Source organism: Symphalangus syndactylus, chromosome 2, assembly GCF_028878055.3.
Source record: "Symphalangus syndactylus isolate Jambi chromosome 2, NHGRI_mSymSyn1-v2.1_pri, whole genome shotgun sequence".
NCBI lineage: Eukaryota > Metazoa > Chordata > Mammalia > Primates > Hylobatidae > Symphalangus > Symphalangus syndactylus.
In genome coordinates this window covers 108133119-108155278 of record NC_072424.2, presented here as the reverse complement: position 1 = coordinate 108155278, position 22160 = coordinate 108133119, and the positions used below count along the sequence as shown (strand labels likewise).

The following is a 22160-nucleotide window of genomic DNA, read 5'->3' as shown; positions in this document are numbered from 1 at the left end:
CCCATGGAGATGCATGAAGCTCAATTGCGCATTTGCACATTTCTCCCTTCATTAATATTTATGACTCCTCCTATGGCCTATTGAATACGCTTATTTGGCCACCGCATTTAGCATAAATTCCTGTTCCCTTTGTCCCTCCCTCTAAGTATCTGTTTCTGGCTTCTGGCCTGAGGCTATGCTTCCCAGCCTGTCAGAATGGCCACCCTGCAGGCTGTAATCCTTTATGAGAAAGAAAGTCTCCTCCTTTTCTAAATTGTGATTTTTTCCAATTTAACAGTGTTGTCTAAAAATTCTCCACACAGCTCTCAATCAACAACAAAATTTTGTTCACACCTCCTATGGTTTGAATGTGTCCCCCATACTTCGTGTGTTAAACACTTAATCCCCAATTCAAGAGTGTTGAGAGGTGGAACCTCTGAGAAGTGATTAGGCCACGAGGCCTCTGCCCTCATGGATGGATTAATGCCATTATGGAAGGAGTGGGTTAGTTATTATAGGAATGGTTTCTTCATAAAAAGAATGAGTTCAACCCCATATGCTCTCGTCCTCCTGCCATGAGATAATGCAGCAAGAAGGCCTTCACCAGTTGCCAGCACCCTGATATTGCCAGCACTCTAATAACCCAGCCTCCAGAACTTGATAAATACATTTCCTTTCTTTTTGAATTACCCTGTCTGTGATATTCATGTTACAGCAGCATGAAATAAACTAATACACCATCCAGAGTAAAATATCTCTCATTAGACTTGGGAATTCTCTGGGCTATCCTTACTCAAGATCTTTTTTTGAGACAGAGTCTCACTCTGTCACCCAGGCTAGAGTGCAGTGGCGTGATCTTGGCTCACTGCAACATCCGCCTCTTGGGTTCAAGTGATTCTCTGCCTCAGCCTCCCGAGTAGCTGGGATTACAGGCATGAGCCACCACGCCTGGCTAACTTTTTGTATTTTTTAGTAGAGATGGGGTTTCACTGTGTTAGCCAGGATGGTCTCGATCTCCTGACCTCATGATCAGCCCGCCTTGGCCTCCCAAAGTGCTGGGATTAGAGGTGTGAGCCACCGTGCCCGGCCAAGATCTTTATCAATATCACTTTCACATGACCACATGATTTCTAAGAACATTGAATTTGAGTTCAGGCCCTATCAGGCAGGCCTATAACTGACGCAGACACCTGGGATTTTAATCACTGCATATTTCCTTCTGAGACTAGCAATAAAAGTGAGGGTTAGGCCCAATAAAACCCCCACTTACGGGCCTGAACTCTAATTCAATATTCTTAGAAATCATGTGGTCACATGAAAGTGATATTTATAAAGGTTAGCCTCCTAGCAGATACTTCCCATACAACTCAGAGTAAAGTCCGAAGTTTCCTTGCGACCCCAACACCCTCTGTGAGCCCCTGCTTTGTTCTAATCACACTGGCCTCTATGCTGATGCTACTCACACAGTCCAAGCCAACTCCCACCCCACACACTGACTCCTCATGGCCTTTGCACTTTCTATTCCTCCTGCGGCACACTCCTTCACAGGATATTCTAACGATTTCTTCCCTGGCATCATTCAGGTCTCTGCTCAAATGTCAGAACTTATCAGAGAGGCCTTCCTTGGCCATGCTACTCTACCCCCATCCTAACTGCTCTTAGTCCTTGGGCTCTGCTTTATTTTTCTTCTTCTTATTTGTCACAACAAATTATACATGTACTGTCTGTCTTCCCCAGCTGGAATATAATGCTCATAAAGACAGGAACTTTGTTTTGCTTCCGATTACATTTCCAGTGCCTAAAATAGTACATGGTAAGTACTCAGAAAATATTTATTGAATGAATAAATAAAAGAATAAATGAGTGAGGCTCTACTGGAAATGAAAGCAGCAGGATTGAGTCTTCTTCAATCCAAAACTGCAGGAGGACTTGAAGGAGCAGCTTAGGTCACTGTACTCTGAAGCCAACGAGTCAATATGCAGCCCCACATGCAGGAGGATAAAGAAGGGAGGGCTGGGTTCATGCAGCTCTAGGTAGGGATGAGTCCCAGAGGCCTGCAGCCAGATGGGTCTCCTGCCAAATAAACAGATGAGATTCTGGCAGTTGGGGCAGGAAAACAGGAAATCCCTAGGGTGGTATCTCTAGAAATGAGAATTGGGATGCAGGTGGCCTTGTTACCTGGAGATGGATGGCATGTGCTGCCTTTTTATCTTTGACTTCTTTTTTGTAATGTCTTTTCAAATCACTTAACCAAATACCAGACTTCAGGAATTCCTGAATTAATTCACAATTTCACTCCTCATTACTGCCACCCCAACGTAGACTCAGGGAGTCCCATATATCATTTTATTGCAAAACTCTCCCTTGCTCTAAGTACTTAAAGTATTACCCAATGGCTCTCTAGCCTGAGTTTCTTGAGAAAAGCTTGTTATGCTCTTAGCATGGAACACAATGGCCAGCACTTAGTATGCGCTCATAAATGTCTGATGACTTAATAAGTATATTTGAATAGATCTACCAGAAGACACTGAGCTAAATATTCATTAACAAGCATCATTAATTTTGTTATTATTGTCTTATATTCAATTATGCATGAAAAGTTCTGAATAGAGGTTAGTTTGAGAGTTGGGAGACTCACAAAATAAATAAGGAATTTCCACAAGTCAAGTAAAGTGTGATAACACCAAGTGATATTAATAAAATCTTTATCTAAAATGTGGACTTTCCAGAGATTTCTACTTAACCAGGGAGAAAAAAAAATGTACGTGAGGAAGATGATGATTATACTTGTGTATTTTTTATTTTTCAATATTTCAATTTTAGCATTTTGAATACAATTTAAAATTACTGTTAATACTTAGAGTATAAGCAACATATTATCTCTTTTTCAAAGAAAAGGCTTAGTATTTTCATAAAAATACTGTTTTGTGTGATTTTGCTGGGTGCAGTGGCTCACACCTGTAATCCCAGCACTTTGTGAGTCCCAAGGACAGATGGATTGTATGAGATCAGGAGTTCAAGACCAGCCTGGCCAACATGGTGAAACCTCATCTCTGCTAAAAATACAAAAATTAGCTAGTCATGGTGATGCGTGCCTGTAGTTCCAGCTACTTGGGAGGCTACTTGTGGAGTCCCGGCACAAGAATCGCTTGAACCGATTGTTGTGAGATAGAGGTTGCAGTGAGCCAAAATCACATCACTGCACTCCAGCCTGAGCGACAGAGTGAGACCCTGTCTCAAAAAATAATTAATTGAATGTGATAATTATTTAACGTGATAATAATTAAATGTGAAAATAATTAATGTGATTTTATATCCAAGGTTAATTTTTTTCTTACAAGAACATTCCACATAGTTAATTCAGCAAAATTTATCAAATGTATATAATGTACAAGTCAATACGCTAGGCTCAGTTAAAGAATACAAGCTTCACATAACAAAAACTCTATGGTGGACTTACTAAGCTCTATATATTCTTTTAAAATTGCTATTTATATTTAGTTATATTTATAAATTTGTTAAATATATTTACATGTTATATTTATATGAAAATCCCTTTGTAGGTAGACATACTGTATATGAAATGTCTTTAGCCATATAGTGATGTATGACATATCTTGAGCATAACTACATATAGTCTCTAATGTGAGCATTGTTTTTGCTCCCAATACCAATATCATCATTACAGTGAAGTAATACTTTGAATTCTTCATCTCAACACTCATTTTTAATAAATGACCTCAAACATCATGCTCCAAAAGAGCAACCTTCTAATGGCTTTCCAGTGCACCGAGTATAAAACCTACTCCAATGCCCCCTCCCCAAATATGTGAGGCTGGCTCCTCATTCTCTCGCAGGTTGTAGCTCAAATGCCTCAAATGCAGAGGTCTTCCTTGACCACCTGATCTAACTGAGTGCATGCACTCTCTATGACATCAGATTTCTTGACTTCCCTTACAGCACTTTTGACTGCCTGAAACTGCCTTGCTCATTTATATGTTTCCTGTTTGTGTCCTCCATTTACAATGTAAGCTCCTCCATAACTTTTTGTTTTGGTCATTACTGGATCCCCAGCTGGCAGCACAAATATTTAATGAATCCTTTATTAATAAACCTTCTCCTGAGCCAAGTTTACTTTTTAATGTATGTTATAAGAGATTTTATGTGTCTTATCAGTAAATAAATGTATAAGGCATGAATTCCTACACAGTGTTCTGCGTTATTGTTGTGTAAGAAGATCTGTCTCACATTTGACAAAATGAGTCATAAATATAATTTAACAGCACCTGCTGAATGAATCTCTCTAAATAATCATTTGTTGAACAAATGAACGAAAATAATTTTGTTCAAAATTATTGACTGAGATCCATAAAGGAGAATAGAGTTATTACAATATAATAATATCCTTCAACTTTTAGAAGAAAACCAAAGCGTTTTTTATTTTAGTTGTAAATTATTTTTGTAGGAATATAATAGTTGTGGAAAAATTGAAATTGGCACTCAAAAACCACCTCAAATTGACTGCTACTGTAAGTTTAATAGTTCCCTTTACTCTCAATAAGTGTTTTTAGACAATAAAATACCCTGCAGAGGTATGTGTAAGATCCAAATTCCTCTTCTGGAATAAGTCAAAGTTCATTGCCATAAAACTAGGTACTGTGATGTGGTTGAATTTTCTTTGGAAAAGAGAGTAAAACCAGAAGTTTCAAAATTCAGGAAGTTTGTTTCTGGGCAATCAGTGACTAACATAGAAGTTTTCAAGGGGAAAAGTCTCAAGCATTTTCATGGCCAGATGAGGTTGCTCATGCTTGTAATTCCAGCACTTTGGGAGGCTGAGGTGGGTGGATTACCTGAGGTCAGGAGTTCAAGACCAGCCTGGCCAACATGGTGAAACTCCATCTCTACTAAAATTAACAACAACAAAAAATTAGCCCGGCGTGGTGGTGTGCCCCTGTAATCCCAGCTACTTGGGAGGCTGAGGGAGGAAAATCGCTTGAACCTGAGAGGTGGAGATTGCAGTGAGCTCAGATCATGCCACTGCACTCCAGCCTGACTGATGACAGAGTGAGACTCCATCTGAAAAAAAAAAAAAAAAAAAGACTCAGGCATCAGGCATTTTCAGATCCCACCTCCCAGCAAAACTTGGTCTAAGGTCATCTGCTAGGGATATAGCCATGGACAAAACAGATACAGGCCTGCTCTCACTTGGGTTACAGCCCAGTGAAAAGTGCAGTTAGAACACTCCATGACTACTAGGACCTAATATCCAAGGCTACAGAGGCGGGGCTGTCAGGGGTTTAGCTCTGCAAAAAGGGGCTCTCATCCTACATCAATCAACTTCTCTCACAGGCTGCTCCACAGTAGAGTCTGAAGAGTCCCCAAACAGGATGTGTGTAACACTGGCTTTCAAAAAATCATTCACAAGCTACTTTTTTCTGTCATGGGCCCCATCTGCATGTTCAGAAACACTTATAAGTACATTTTAAAAAGTGAAATGAATCACAATATCTTACATAGTCTACATTCTAAAAGAGATTTGGGTAACAAAGGAACAAAATCAGCAGTTAGCATAAACTATTCTTTTTTCAAAATGGTGGCTTTTTAAAATTTAAAAATAAAAACCACCACCTAGTGAGAGCATGTGAAGGGTAGTTCCATGCACTGTCAGTCATAACTTCAGTGACTCGAAAATCACTTTGGCATTAAGTATCAAGAGCCTGAAATTTTCATACCCTTTGACCCAGGAATTATCGTTCCACGAATCTTTTTAAAAGAAGTAATCTGATAAACATACATAAAATGGAATATGAATGCATTTATAACCCTTATGCACAAAAAAGAGAATCTGAAATTTGAAGAAAGATTCATCAAAGTGCCATTTATAATACCAAATATTTGGAAATGGCCTAAAAGTCCAATTTTAAGGGAATAGTTAATAAATTATGATATGTCCACATAATCCAATATTATACTGACATTAATAAAGCTTGACTAGAAGTTGGAAAATATTAAGACATAAGATTAAGCAAACAGAGTAGGTTGTAATACACTATTAAGCATTATACAAAAAATCATTAAAATAAGGAGAAATAAAATGCCAAAATGTAATGAGTGCCTTTGGGTCATAGGATTACAGGCAAATTTTCTCCCTGACTTTTTATACTTAATGTATTTTCCAAGGTTTTTATTGGGAGTGTGTATAGCCTTTATGATTAGAAAATATAACAACATCTCTTCAGAAATGCTAACTCCATTTTATTACAAATACTTGCCCATGTATGTTCACTAAGCCGATCTGACTTACTTTGCCAAAGGAAACAAAATTTGTGTCTCTCCTATGCCCACCTCAGCTAAGAGACAGTACTGAGATTCTTTGGATTCATCCTGCATCTAAGCCCAAAGATGTTGATTCTCAGAAGGAAAGTATTTTTTTTTCTCCCCAGCAGTTGCTAATCTATCAGCACCTCTGTGATGAGCTCACTATTTATAAGAAAGAGCCTACTCCTATTCAACATTGCTTTTGTGTTACGAGCCTCTAATATTCTTTCCATATCTCTACTAGCTTTATTTCAAAGCATTGTAACCATTTGTTTACATATTATTCTATCGAGTTGTTATAAAAGTTTTACACATGGTTGTTTTACCTCTCCGAATAGGCTACAAGGTTCTCATAAATACTTCTATTTTTATACACCTTCTCATTCCCCTTCCTCTTGTTGTACATATATACACAGTCTATTGCACACACATCCAGTCACACACCTAAGCAGATACAAATTTGACTTTGTATTTGTTGGGGAACGATATGATGTCACTCACATTCTATTAGTAACTCATTTTATTTAGAGCATCCTCAAGTACATACCTTTATAACTAGAGTGTTTCATGAACCTACTACATTCAGCATGTGCTAGCGAGTGTCCTCTGTCCCTCTCTATATGTATCTACTTCTCATTTTTTCACATTTCAGGGCAGAGTATCTGTATGTATAAAGGTAAATTCAGGCCATGGCAGCTGGCAGAGGTCCCTTCTCTTGAACTGAAATCAGTGACTTAAATTAAGCCTTCCGAACATCTGACTTGCTGACGTATCTACCCTGCATAATGACAGAGATCCTGTACTGAGGGGAAAAAGCCTACTAGATTATTAAGTTTTCTGCCAAAGCCGTATATAATCCTGCTGGACAATTCTCTTCAGACGGTCTGCTCTTATCTCACACTCAGATGTCTAAAAGTTAGCTTACTTTCTTCCTTCACAACCATATGCCCCTGCTGATTTCCCCATTTCCATCTCTCAGACTTGATATTGACCTTGTCCTGCTAGCACCAGGATGACTCCCTGAAGATCCAGGAAGAGGTCTGGATTCCAACAGATCTGGGTTCCATGCCAGCTCTTTCACTTTCCAGTCTGGCTCCAGGAGCTCAGGCAAGTCCCTTAACCTTCTGAGCCTCCATTTCCTGGCTCAAGAAAAGTGGCAGTGGTGGGGAGGCATAATATTTACCCTTCTGGAACTTATAATGAAGATTTAGTGAGATTACGTATCTAAGGCACATGGCCTTACAAATGTTAGCTCCTTCCCTGATAGTGCCTGACAACTAATAAAATCCTGTCTCCCTCTGAGGAGCTGCCCATTCCATATTCTTATCGACTTACACCAGGAAGGATATTTAAAGCCATGGCAGATGGTAGAGTTCCTGTTCTCAGGTCAACAATCAAACCCCAGCTGTTCTATTGATCTTTCCATCTGTTTGACTTCCTGATAATTTTCCCATCCCCTTTCCTTGCTATACCCCAAACCCTAAACCCAGAATGGATGCATGTGATATTCTTTCCTTTCCAAGAAAGTCTTACCTTGACATTCTTGTCCAGGTTGGCTCTGAGCATGAATGTTATGTACTTTCACCCTAATAACCTCTGTTCTGTGCCTTCTATTTGACCTGGAATTCTGGCACTCTCATTTCCTATCAGAAGGGCCAACCTTTAGCTGGTCCTTCAGTTTGGCCTGATACAGTGAATTTGACTTTGATGTGGAGAGGTAGTTTTGCATAGTGGTTAAAGCAAGGCTTTGATGTCTGACTGCCAGGGTTTGAATTTCGGCTGTACTGCTTAATGGCCTCATAACCTTCAGTAAGTTATTTACCTCCCTGACTTTCAGTTTTCTCTCATTGGAGGGCTACTGTGAGATTTATATAGCATTAATATAATAACTTTAAAGTATGCAACATGAACCTACCATACTAGGTAGATCCTTGGTAAATGTCAGTTCTATACATGCCCCTAGGACTCATGGTGACCACAGGCCTCCTGTCTACACAATCCATTTGCTATTAACCTATCTAGCATGCACAGCCATTTCACCTACTGGCCCAGGATGTCTTCCTAGTCTACTCCCTCCTGGCCTACTTCATTCCACAAATGCTTCTGTCAACACAGATGCTTCTTCATCCTGACATATAACCTCACAAGAACTTCATAATATTGCGCACAAATTCTTGCTGCCAATACTCTAATTGGAAACCTGTCATCTTATGCCTCCTAAATGATAATCCTAATCTGTGCCTGCCACTCCCCTCTGCCCATTTCCAACAACCCAATGAATTTGCACAAACAATAGTTCTGTGTTAATCATTTCAGCTCCCTGTTCAAACTTTCACTGGCTCTACAATGGCCAAAGTAGGGGGTCTCCAATCTCATCATCACTAGATGGGCAGGGCTTTTGGAAACAAAATCTCTGGGCTGGAAATAAGGCACAGGGATATTTGCTAGAAGTACATAGATATGAAAAAATGGTGGCTTCCCAATCAACAGTATTCTGGAAACAATCCTCCTTTTAATAAAGTTTAAACATGAGGGCATTATTTCATCACTGGGCTATACCTTGCTTGGGAGAAAGGTCCCACTTTTGGGATACGCATTGTCTTGGGCATCTGAGTTGCTTCCATGTGCAGACTCCAGATCATTGTGCAGAGGGCTGTCCCAAAAAAGGAAGGAATTATTCCCAATAATAGACTATTGTTTTTGATTGGCAGCATTATTTTCTTGGGAGAACCACACCTCTATGTAACCTTGACAGAACTGCCTATCACAGTGCCCTACCAGCCTCCTCCTCCTCATCCCAGCACCAGAACCACAGATACACAGGGTTGGGCACATGATTTAGTCCAATACAATCAGGGTAGCACTCTCTGCTAGACACAGAGACCAATTCAATTACCACTGAGCAGGGCCAATCAGAGCCCTTCCAGGAGATTTATAAAAATGGGACCTGGAAGAGAAAGGACCTCTTTTTCTCATAGATGAAAAGCCCAGGAATGTAGGTTTAGAAATACCCCCAGTCATCTTTCTCCATACTCAGAAAGAGTGCCTCAGAATACAGCTGACCCAGAGAGAAGTGGGAGCGAGAAACGGGGAGAGAGAGAAAGAACCTTGACAAAGTTGTGTAAGTCTCTGAGTTCCAGCCATGATTGAAGCAAGGACCACCTTTGGACTTTCTGGTCAAATGAGCCAGTAAGTCCTTTTTTGCTTTACCTAGTTAAACATTCACACATGCAAGCAAATGAATCCTGAGTAACTCCCTTCTACATGAACACAAAGTGGGGTGGTGAACACAGAGTTGGGTGGTAAGCGGATACTTGTCCCCTCTTGGTGCACATCATGCTCAGGGCAGAGTGATTAGGGCTCTACAGGAAGGAAAGTACAGACACTCATCTTACACCTTGCTAGATTTCTATGCCTTCTGTGTAATTTCACCTCTGGTGACAAAGTTTCCAAAGCACAACTTGCAGAACACATCCTATCAATTAATGATACAATGGCCCCAGAATCCTCGCCTTTATATGAAATGCACGGATTTCCTTTTTCCAGCATCACTAAAAGCTCTTGGAAGAGTCATATCAATTATTCCGTGATAGTCAAAGCCCCAGAATTCCTGCTAGGGAAAGGGGGACCTTAGGGGAGGAGTGGGCACAGAACAGGAGCAGTCAGATTAAACATCAATAATCAGAATTCAAGGCATTTCAGGAAGTCTTGAGCTCATAATTGGAGACTTCTGTGTTCCAGAATGTAACCTAAATTCTTACTCAGAAATTCAACCTCACCTAAAATCTGACCCTAACCTTATGTCTCTCCCCTGTTTACTCAGGGTTTCCAAAGTGAGCTTTAGCTTCTCCTATCTCTACAAATCCTGCAGAAAGGCAGTGGCGCATACTGGTGCAGACGTGCTTTGCAGTATTAGTCCTGGCTTCATCACCTTTCTGCTCTAATTACTTCTGAGGGTCGTTACGAAAATCAATTGCATCATTTGTGAAAATTCATGGAAAACCACCCAGTACTAAGTGAAAGTTGGTATTTTTATTATTTTATTATGTATTTTCAATTCACATAATCAATGTTAGGTCAGATGTCCCAGGCCAGACATCTTTTACTTCTCTTTGCCATTTCCCATTCAATACAACTAGCAAGACCCTCCAGCCTGGCTTCCTTCAACCAAAGCCCTACAAACCACCCTCCTACACACACACACACTGACTTCTGTCTCTCTTTAATTCTGCCAGAATTTGCCTTGCAGCATTTTAAAGAGAGAACATAAAGATCGTCAGTCCAAAGCCCTCATTCTGCAGATAAGGGCACCAAGGAGCAGAAAAGCGGAGGAACTTACCCACTTACCCACAGCCACCTAATTAGTGACTCAGTCAAGATGACAAGTCCCCATCCAGGTCCCTCTGCAACCCACTATGCTGCTCCCCAATCTGCACTGGTCCCCTGCTGCTCTCAGACCACCTCAGCTGCCAGGTGATCTGTGGTACATTTATCAGTCCCCTCTCCATCAGCCTATAAGCCCATAGAAAAGGCCCGGAGGGGTAGCTAGGATGACAGCACAACAAGCACTCACTGATGTTTTCTGAGTTTTTGAGCACATATCAGACCTCAGCAGACAAAACGTAGCGTAATTCCAGGAACAAGTGGATCTGCTTGATAAAACTGTAAATCAGATATACATTCCTTAATAAAATGAGGTCCATCTCACTGCAGGTTTGGATTTCTGTTGCTGCACAAGTTATTTTTCCTCTTTTAAATTCTACCCTCTATTTGATAAGTAATGTGTATGACTACAAGGGCTTATTTTTTATCCTCTACTAATTTTGCTTAAGAGATGTAAAAGTTGACATTTGCTTTTATCTTTGTTCTTATCTATCTTCCTAAGCTAAATATGAATTGCTTTCCTTTATGCTAAGAGTCATCATGAGAAGTAGAGCATTAACCAATCAGTTCAGATCCGCTCCCTCTATATGTCAGTAGTTATCCTTTTCTGGCCAATGAGCTATTGTCAAAATTCTGAAGCTACACAAGTCCAAATATAGCAATCTAACTCTTGTAGTATTCAAAAGCTTCACTAAAAATTCCACTAAATTAAAATAACAAGTACAGCCATCCCTTTTTACAATGATCTTTCCCGAAGAATCCCTTCTGATTACGGATTTACCTAGACCTGCCTCAAAGGCAACAGGTGAAGCCTTTCTGTGCTAACTGCCTGGAATTTACATACAGAGATTTCCCATACAACTCTAATGAAGGCTTTCCTAGCCTAGATACAAAGCTAATTATAGTCAAGGTTACAAATTATAGCTATATTATCTCATAATTATGAGCTATCTAGTAGGACTTGGTTAAAAAATCATTCTAAACACCTCAGTGTGTATTTTTTACAGTAAAAAAATCATAATGTTAAATTGTCAAAGCATTTAACTATAGTTTCCACTTAATGGAAGCATTATTTTCTGTTTAGAAGGACTTCTATTCTTCACTTGAGGTGTTTATAAAGAATGAAACTACAACCACACACTTCTGTGTAGGTAAACAGTGGGAAAATAAAGTAAGGTTTAAAAAGTTTCAAAATTTAGTCTACTTTTCACAAAATGATAATGCTTTCTAGTATCAGTAGCCAAATAACAAATTGAAGGTCTTTTTATAAGTGTTTCCATAATTCCAGAAACGACAAAGTAAATAGCTTTCACAAGCTCTGGTAATATTTATGCATACAGCACTATAGAAAGTGTGCCTCAAACTTGGTTTGATGGCAAAACCAAGAGTTCAATATTCTTTCTCACAAACAAGAATAATTATCGATTCTTGAAATGTTTTCTATGCAGTTATCCATAACTACTTCTGAAGGTATTCAGAAGAGACAAGGCAAGAGACACTTTAGTCCAACATATTTAGTTTTTAAATACACCAGACTAAGGTGGACCCGGGCTGATTCCAATTAGTCAATTACATGTATGCGCTGCATCTGCCTTTCTCTCTGACATTACCAATGCCTGGTACTGAACAATGAATTGTTATTTTAAAAAAACACACAAACACACACACATTTTTCTAAATCAAACAGCGGTAAATACACACAGAGCGCTTACGCCTACACAATGTGAAGTGTTGACTCGAACAATTTATAGCAAAAGAATGATTAATGAAGCAAATCTTAGAAGCCCTCAGTCCTTTCTCTTACAGACAAGACTACAGGGAGAAGAGTAGTGCCGAATTTTGCAAATAATTGCTTTGCTTCTCCATTTTGCCTGTGTAGATTCTACCCCATCCAGATACTGCTTTAGGAAACCCTGACCGTACTTTGCTCAATCATAAATGAACGCTGTGGACATTACAGAGAATGCTGACTCTCAGGAACCGAGACAAAGGAGGGTGTTGCTTGGAGAAACCCAGCCAGGCGCTCCAGTACTCCGGGTTCTTGGAGGCTGCCCCGCACGGCTTCTCTCGCGCTCCGGGGACTGGGGAGTCCGGACCCGATGGCGGACTTGGTTTATTTCCCAAACTTTAGGAGAGACAGCGTTTACCTAACTCTGGAGGCTGTAGCGGAGGGGAGGGCAGGGGGCTGAAGAAGTGCCCGGTTTTGGCTGCGGTGGCCGCCCACCCACCTCCCCACTCCCGGCAGCACCCTTTTCTTCCCCTCACCTGTCCTGAGCACGGGGCCCTGGGGGTCGGGTCGCCTCTCCCGGTTCTCAGTCCTGGTCTCACTCCAGCTGTCGGGACGTCGGGCGCCTCTGGAGGCGGACGAAGAAGGCGGCAGGGTCGGGGGCGTCAGCGGGAATCTCGGCCGCCGCGGGCAGCTGCGGTCTCCCTCTCCATCCCAGGGCTCGGGCGGCCACCGCGGGCGGATGAGTCAGGCGAGGGGGCGGGTGGCAAGGGGTGCAAGCGGGCGGAGGGTGCGGGCACCCCTATGCCCGCGCCGGGGGGGCACCGGCGGCCTCGGGGCAGGGGACGCGCCCCTGCCGGTGCTCACAGCGGGCCGCCGCCATCCGGGAGCGCAGTCCAGGCGCGCCTGCCCTCTGAGGGCACCGGGCGCACCGAGCAGGGCAAGGGAAAGGGAGTCGCCGCTCAGGCGGCGTCGCCACCGCGGCCAAGAAAGACAAAAGGGACCGGGAATGGGAGGGGAAAAGTTTTCTGCTCGGCTCCAGATGGATCCCAGCCCCAAACCTCAAGCCAGAAAGCCCCGAAGAGGCGGGTTGGGGGCGGGGGCGGGGGCGGGGGCGGGGGCGGGGGCGGGTTTCCAGAGGCGTCGCTGCGCGCCTGCGACCCCGGACGGTTCCAATCTCGCCGCCGCCCCAAAACCTGTGGGAAACCCCAGTCCTGCCACCCACTCCTCCTGGAGGACGCAGACAGGATCTGCTCTGCAGGAGCCCAGGCCGGCCGATACGCGTCCCGGCCACAAAGTTGCACTTCGAGAGCCCGAATCACCCGCAGACAAAACCCATCTTTGGGAACAAAGTACCCGCTTGCAGGCGCTCTTCCCGGGCTGGAAGGCTGGCGTGCGGAAACGGACACACCCACCCGTGGGGCCCGCCTGTAACTACCGCGGGACCACGGGTTACCTTGCCAGGGACCCAGCTCCCCCAGTTCTCCGGAGCGGCTGGGGAGCTCCAGCCGACTCGCAGTGTTCCCGGAGCAGGCGCCGCAGGACCCTGACTCCACGCCCCTCGGACGCTTTCTCCTCAGATGCCGCCAGGCGGGCCGGGGTCCCCCTGGCGGGCTGCGCGGGCGCTGCGCGAACAAAACCAAACCTGGCCGGAAAAGACGCGGCCAGGGCCCGCTTCGGCCACGCGTCCCGCCGGCCCGGCAAGGGGTTCCGGAGAACGGCGTGGGGGGCGAGAACCATGGGCGGGGGGAGTGGAAGACAGAGGGAACTGAAGCACGGGGGTCTTCGATGAGCACTGCGGATGTTCAACTCCAAACATCAAAGCCAGCGAGAGGTTCAGGTTACTCCTCCTTGACCCCAAACATCCAGTGAGTGGAGACTGGCCTGTTCATAGAGTAAAATATGTCTTCTCTAATTCGGCAAAGACGGTGATGACTGTATATATGCAGGCCAATTCCGTAAGTAAAGTTTCATGTAAAACTAATTACCGGATATTCCAACCACCCCCTGTGAAGGCCAGCTGTATGCACAGGGGGTGTGCTATGCTTGTGTCCCCTGGATGTGTTTTAAGTGATAGAAGGCAAGTCTGATATTCTGGTGCAGTGTATTTGTTTATTTCAGCGTTTCATCTGTTTATCTCATTTTCAAGAAAAGTTTGCTTCTGGGGGGTATAAAATGTATGTTTGGGGGCCGGGGCAGATCCATGCAAAAATTTCCAGGTTAGAAAAAAGTCTCTAAAATCAGATATGGCAATGAGAAGAGACTGTAGAAATGGATTTCCTGTGGTATAACCTTCTTGCCTTGACTAGAAGAATTTAGAGATTGGGCACTTTTAGTGGAGATGTCACAATCAAAATGTTTTATAAAAAGAAAAAAGAAAACTAAAGGAGTTGGGGTGGGGGAAGGATGAGTCACCTTTTTAAACCATCTGTGGTTTTATTTTTACCCCACCTGAATCTAGTATTCTAGCCCACAGCCACCTGCTCAATTCTCTCAGGTTTTCTTAAATGTGTTTGTCAAGCACCATATCAAAGGAGTGTGCTTCCATTGGGCCCTCTTCCTAGTTACCTCTACATTTTGTAAAGAAGCACCCTGAAGCCACATTGTCTATAAAGCTCCTGAGAGGAAACACCTCCTGGTTCCCCTCACTATCTAAGGAGTGAGTAATAGGAATAGGCTCATAGTCCATAGATCATTTGAGGTGACATCCTCTCTAAGACCCATGGTGAAACGTTTAAAATGGTCATCTAGCCATTTTAAGCATTGAGTGACTGAGCCGTCCTCAAAAAGAGACTGATGAGAGCCATGAAAAAAGGAATAAGCACATTCTTAAGGCCACAGATATTTATGCTTCCTCATTTATGAACTATGAACTCAGATTTTAGTGATTTACCAAAACAGAAGAAAGATAGACTAAGTAAGATCACCAAAAGGGAATTATTTAGATTTCTTTTTAAAATAATTACTATTAGTCTCAGAAAAGGCAGGTAAAATGGCCTGTAAATAGAGTATTATTTGCAATTCAGTAGTCCGAGCAACTCTGAACATATTAGTTATAAATTTTCCCTGACATTGAGTGCTCAAGGGAATCTCAGGTAAATTATTTATCTTTGCTAATGGCCAATATCTTCCCATCTGAAAGTGAATATACCATGCCAGTAATGGATTTTGAATTTAGCTGCACATCTGCTTTGGAAATAATGGATAGAAGTCAACTATTTTCTACTTCTCGCCATCAAGTAGCAGTGCACTTCACACATAATATTTTTTGCTGTGTCTGTATGAGATGTGTAAATTTCCACTAGAACAAGCCCATCTTATACGAGTGCATAGTAGAAAGAGAGTAATCCAACTGTCCTGTATCCAAGCTCAACCACCTACTAACAGAGGGACTTTGTACCTCATTTCTCCCATCCCTTAAGTAGGAACAAAGTATCTATTTCAAAGTGTTGTGAAAATTGAATGAATTGATATATATAATATTCTTCTTACAAGTCACATAGATCCTCAATACATATGTGATTGAACATATACACTCACATCGAACTTGTTTTCATGCAATTAACATCGTCAAAAAAAAGACTCTTCCTCTGGAATCAAGAATTAACTTGAAAAAAAAGGTCAAAATATGAAGATCAACATTTTCACTCTTGGTATAGTATTATGAAAGTCTAATGGATGGCAATTAATATTTAATGAATTAATTTTGGAAACATACATTGAAATGAAAAGGAATGAGTATTCTTAAGAGGTCATGTAACAAGGCTAAGAGAAGGGCTATTAGAAAATTTGTGTGGGATTATACTCATTTTCTCTTGCCATAAATGTAGCCCATAGCATTCTTAGATCTGAGAAGGGATACTTAAACAGAAAATAAAAATGTCTTCAATGGGAAAAAATAGAATTATTTGCTAGATTTTTATCTGAATGGCTTTGTTCTCGATGTGAAATAGATTGATAGTCTTAAAACCGCTGTAGTATTTCTGCTGGCAGCCATAGGTGCTTTTTCAAAGTAGAGGGTAAGGCAATAAAGCAAATGAACTTTCTGACTTTATTCTTGAAATAAGGAAATAGGGGGAGGAATATAGGATAAAGAAAAAGAGGAAGTATATTTAAAAATAAAATTTTAAGGTCATTTTTATTTCACTGTGATTTTGAATAGCACTTTGTCATACTTTTCATGTTTTCTTTCTATTATATACAATTGACTAATAGTTCAGTGAATTTCACAGCAGAAAGACGTTGCTAATTTCTTTTCTGTTCATTAAATGTGCAAGTAACAGTGCTAACCCCTCTCAGATTGATGTTTTATAATGTTGAGGCTGATATGACTACTTAAATATTTATAAATTCTGTATTAGATACAGAATCATCTATATTAGATAATTAGATACCTCCTTGTTAGATAATAAACCTGATTAGATTCTTTTTGCCTGAGGGGCACTGGCAGCATACCATTTAGAAATGTGAAAGGAGCCACACTCTCTCCCTTCCAAAGCCCAGTTCTTTCCCCTGAACAGATTTGTGCCTATTGAAGGGAATAATCACCAAGTAGCTTATATAAATCCAAAAATTACTTTTTAAAGATTTTGACTGTTTCTGTTGCAAGAGTCTACCCGTAGAAGATAATAGAGATTTGACTGAAATGAGAGAAGATGGTAGTGGTGGCCCACCTGTTCCACTGTCCATGGTACTGAACCAGTCATTCTTGCATTAGTGCCTGACTACTCAAAAGCATAGTCCAAGACTCAGCAATATTTGCATCATGGGGGAACTGTTAGAATAGCAAGATCTCAGGCCCTTGTCCAAAACTATTAAATCGTACTCTGCAACTCAACAACATACTCAAGTGATCTGTCTGCATGTTAATATTTGAAAAGCACTGCACTAGGGCACTGTTGACATGTCCTCTGACTTCCCTGGTGCTCTGCTTATATCAGCCTTCACTTCAGTCCCTTCCAGAAGCACAGCCCAAATGCTGCCTTTTTAGCTACATTTCAGTTGGTGATGGTGGTGTGGTGTTACACAGAGAGCATAGCCTTTGACTCAAACAGCTGGGCTAAAATATTAACTTTTACTGATTATTCTGGGTTTCATTGCCCTTATCCATAAAGTGCCAATAATTTTAATATGTCCATATAACACTGATTTAAGTGTTCACTGATAATAAAATTATAGTTGTAAAACATTTAGCTTGGCATGTAGCAGATGTTCAACAAATCTCTCAGGCACTGTGTGATACATCCCCAACCCAAGAAGGGGTGCCTCTCAGCATAACATTCTCAGGCATGGTGAAAATTTATTGTAAAAGAATTTAATTCTGCAGTTTCTGCTCAATCAAAACAGTACAACCACATTAAATTAGTTGACAAAATAAAATTTTAAAATTCACTAAATCATCTTTCTGTTTGGGATTTCTCCATCCATAATCATGATCTAGAGTAAAGAAAAATAAGGTTTTTCTTGACAATTTTATTAGGTCTGTTTTTATTAAATTAGAACAAAACTACTTGGCATCTTGAATTCTAAAACATTTATAAATATCAAGATTTCTTAATCCTACAGCCAACAGACTGTACACACATACAGCTGAGTTTGTAAACAGTAATCATTTAGACCTGAATTCAGCCACAATTTTGGCAAAATATAATGCAGTTTAAATCATGCTATTTAGGGGTCCAGGGAATACCCTTTCATGTTGCGGGAAGTCAGGGGCCCCAAACAGAGGGACCGGTTGAAGCTGTGGCAGAAGAACATGGATTGTGAAGATTTCATGGACATTTATTAGTTTTCCAAATTAATACTTTTATAATTTCTTATGCCTGTCTTTACTGCAATCTCTAAACACAAATTGTGAAGATTTCATGGACACTTATCACTTCCCCAGTCAATACCCTTGTGATTTCCTATGCCTGTCTTTACTTTAGTCTCTTAATCTTGTCATCTCATAAGCTGAGGAGGATATATGTCACCTCAGGACCCTGTGATAATTGCGTTAACTGCACAAATTGTAGAGCATGTGTGTTTGAACAATATGAAATCTGGGCACCTTGAAAAAACAGGATAACAGCAATTGCTCAGGGAATAAGAGAGATAACCTTAAACTCTGACCACCGGTGAGCCAGGTGGAACAGAGCCGTATTTCTCTTCTTTCAAAAGCAAATGGGAGAAATATCGCTGAATTCTTTTTCTCAGCAAGGAATATCCCTGAGAAAGAGAATACGCCCCTGAGGGTGGGTCTCTAAAATGGCCCCCTTGGGTGTGGCCGTCTTCTGTGGTCGAAACTGTAGGGATGAAATAAACCCCAGTCTCCCATAGTGCTCCCAGGCTTATTAGGAAGAGGAAATTCCCTCCTAATAAATTTTGGTCAGACCGGTTGCTCTCAAACCCTGTCTCCTGGTAAGATGTTATCAATGACAATGGTGCCCGAAACTTCATTAGCAATTTTAATTTTGCCCCAGTCCTGTGGTCCTGTGATCTCGCCCTCCCTCCATTTGCCTTGTGATATTCTATTATCTTGTGAAGTACGTGATCTTTGTGACCCACACCCTATTCATGCACTCTCTCCCCTTTTGAAAGTCCCTAATAAAAACTTGCTGGTTTTGCGGCTTGTGGGGCATCAGGGAACCTGCTGACATGTGATGTCTCCCCCGGATGCCCAGCTTTAAAATTTCTCTCTTTTGTACTCTGTCCCTTTATTTCTCAACCTGGCCGACGCTTAGGGAAAATAGAAAAGAACCTATGTGACTACTGGGGCAGGTTCCCCGATACTTTCACACATTTCTTTTGGAACATGAGAAAATGTTGGCACATTCATTTTTCAAAAGAAACTTCAAACCTGATAATCTGTTCTATTACAATAGTCATTTAATGAGTTTTGACACTGGGGATTATTGCTCATTGTGTCATTGCTGATCTAGAAACACCTGTTTATATAAGGAAATAAGCTGTATTGAACTTGAGGATGTCAGATCTTCTCTTAGACATTACATTTATTCTTTTCATTAGATACCATTCTTTGCCACTCCTTCAATTTTTAGCTTATGAACACAAGTGCCCAGCTTAAGATCACATAACCACAGAATGATAGGGCCATGGCTGGAACCTGGATCTTCCTATTCCTAGTTCAGTGCTTATTTAGCACTCATAAAACATGACTTATGTTAGAGTGCTTTACGGGTCCCAGCTGATTGAAAAACTTAGCATATCCCTGGAAGCTATGCATTTTCCCAGCCTTACCACACCTTCACACCTAAAGAAACACCCTTGTGATAAAATACGAGTAGAGTTTCAGTTTTAGATTGTTCTTTTATTAATTCAGAAAGCATTCACATAATGTATTGGGCATTATATTCAGTTGGGCTGTATAGAAATGAGCAAGTGAGAGCCCTTTTCTGCATATTTATTGTGGTCTGGTGTGTTTGGCATCTTTGTAAGCAAATAGCTGCAGTATGAAAAGTGCCCTAACGGGTACCAAATGGTGATATAAAATAAGGATCATCAGAAATCCTTCATTCAAAGGAGATTTCAAAGATGTAGGGATCCAAGATTTTGGCTCTGAAAGATGCAGAGACTTCAAAAGGTAGACAAGGATGTAACAGAATTCAAAGAGAGGGAAATGTGTGTGCAATTTCCAGAAAAGAACACAGTATTGTACACTCAGAGAAGTGTAGGAAGAATCACTATGGCTGGAGTGTGGGAAGGCATAGGAGAAATAGGCAGAGGCCAGCTTACAGCAGGCTTTGCATTCCTGATTAAGAATTTGTTCTGTGTACTCAAACAAATCAGACCCAATCAAAAGTTGAAGTTTAGATACATATAAAATCAGTGGATTGTAGTATTGTATATAGTGATAAAAATATCATATAAAATTATTATACAGTACTTACTACGAAATGGGCACTATTCTAAGCATTTTATAACTATTAACTCCTCATAATAATCTTTTAGAGTAAGCACTAATTTTTTCTCCATTTTACAGCTGAAATAACTGGAGTAAGGGAGATTAAGTAGTTTATCCAGGTAAGTAGGTGGAGGAACTGGGCTCATGAGCCCATGCAGTCTGATGCTAAGGCCTGTGCTCTCAACAACTGTGATAGCTACCTCTTGGTGAAACTGGAAATCACCTCTGTGCCCATCAATAGGAGACTACTTAAATTACATGTTTATACAATGGAATACCATACAGCATTAGACAAAAGATCTATATCCATGGATATGGGTAGGGGTCAAGGAGACACTGTTAGTGAGAAAATAACTTATAGAATCTTGTATAGTGTGATCTCATCTTTGTTAAAGTGTGTGTGTGTGTGTGTAAGACATGGTGGGATATACACAAAAATATTAACAGAGGCTACCAATGGGGAATGAAATTGAAGAGTAAGGGTATTACTCTAAATTTTTATTTTAGACAATTTTTTTCTTTCAAAGTTTTCTTAGTGACATTGTATTATTTTGATAATGAACAGTTTAAAAAAATAACAACAACAACCATCAAGCCCTTTTCCTCCTCTGTCAACTGTGGACACAGCAGTCAGATGGAGCTTACTGATAAATGACAGATTTTAGAAGTTCACCTTCAGATTTTCAGAACTTTCCTGACATGTACACACAACAACAAATTTAAAAACTGGATTTCACCTTAGAATTTATCAGCTAAGATGCAAGATTTTTGGAATCCCCAATGAGATCTGCAATCAGAATTGAAAGCTTCCTGAACTCCCAATGTGTCTAAAAGCAAGTTTTAAGGAATCTTCTGGCAAGTGTAATCAATGTGAAGCTTCCTTCCATTTGCTTCTTTTAGATACGTGAAAGAATAATTTACTTCAAAACACAGAAAAAGGCAAGGTAATGGTTGCTTGATTTTTAAATATCCTGCTAGGGAAAATGTTATCTACTTAGATTCTTCTGCCTCTATGTCAAAGAAAATACAGCTTTTTGCCAAAGATATTGATTAGCAACCCACAGTTGATAAAAAGAGCAGATAGAAAATAATAAATTTTTGCTATGAGAGAAATTACTCACTAGTCTTATACCTAATTTAGTATTTCTTTTCCTACTGACAAGGTAAATCTTCATTTCTCAAGTACTTGCCAAATCAGCTCTTTTGTCTTCCTGTTAATGTCCTCGTTACTTACTTAAACAAAATTTTGGCATGTGCCAACAAAAAACATGATGACTGTGCTTTCACAAAGTTTACCCAAACATACTCATGAGCAATGCTCTTTTACAGTGTTTAATAAAGTGTGTCAAGTAGCAGCAGGTTTTTCCTTCACAGGTTGATCAATTACCTACTAGAGATTTGAAATTATTTTTTTAACATTGAGAGGAAAGATACACATTAGAATGTTGGAGCTCTGAGAGTTTAACTTGCCAAAGATCTAGCAGCAAACAAATGTTAAGGCTAGGACAAGAACACAGGTCTCCTGTCTTCATGCTCATTATCCCCTATGCAAAAATACTCTCTTATGGGAAATGTTTATAACAGGAGTACAAGTGGTTTGCCAGGGGCTACTGCAAGTCAGGAGTTAAATGTGATACAGCCTCCTGGCTCAGCAATTTTGCTGGATGATTGAAGGAAGACTTTTTTTTAACTGAAATTAAAAGATGCCAGCCAGGCATGGTGGCTCATGCCTGTAATCCCAGGACTTTGGGAGGCCGAGGCGGGCAGATCACAAGGTCAGGAGATCGAGACCATCCTGGCTAACACGGTGAAACCCTGTCTCTACTAAAAATACAAAAAATTAGCCAGGTG

The 22160-nt window shown here is 40.9% G+C and overlaps 1 protein-coding gene across 4 annotated transcripts in view; it reads right to left on the bottom strand.

Moving 5' to 3' along the window:
* Window positions 1-13914, bottom strand: part of TMEM200A (transmembrane protein 200A) — an 82048-nt gene extending 68134 nt beyond the window's left edge. For 2 of the 4 annotated variants that reach the window (XM_055263851.2, XM_055263847.2), the window contains exon 1: window positions 12946-13914. The gene's annotated coding sequence lies outside the window, so the exon portion shown is untranslated. Of the gene's footprint in view, window positions 1-4391; window positions 5056-12945 lie in introns of those variants that run through there. The other 2 variants (XM_063621975.1, XR_010116699.1) reach the window with 2 other exon arrangements.
* Between the last annotated feature and the right edge of the window lie 8246 nt (window positions 13915-22160).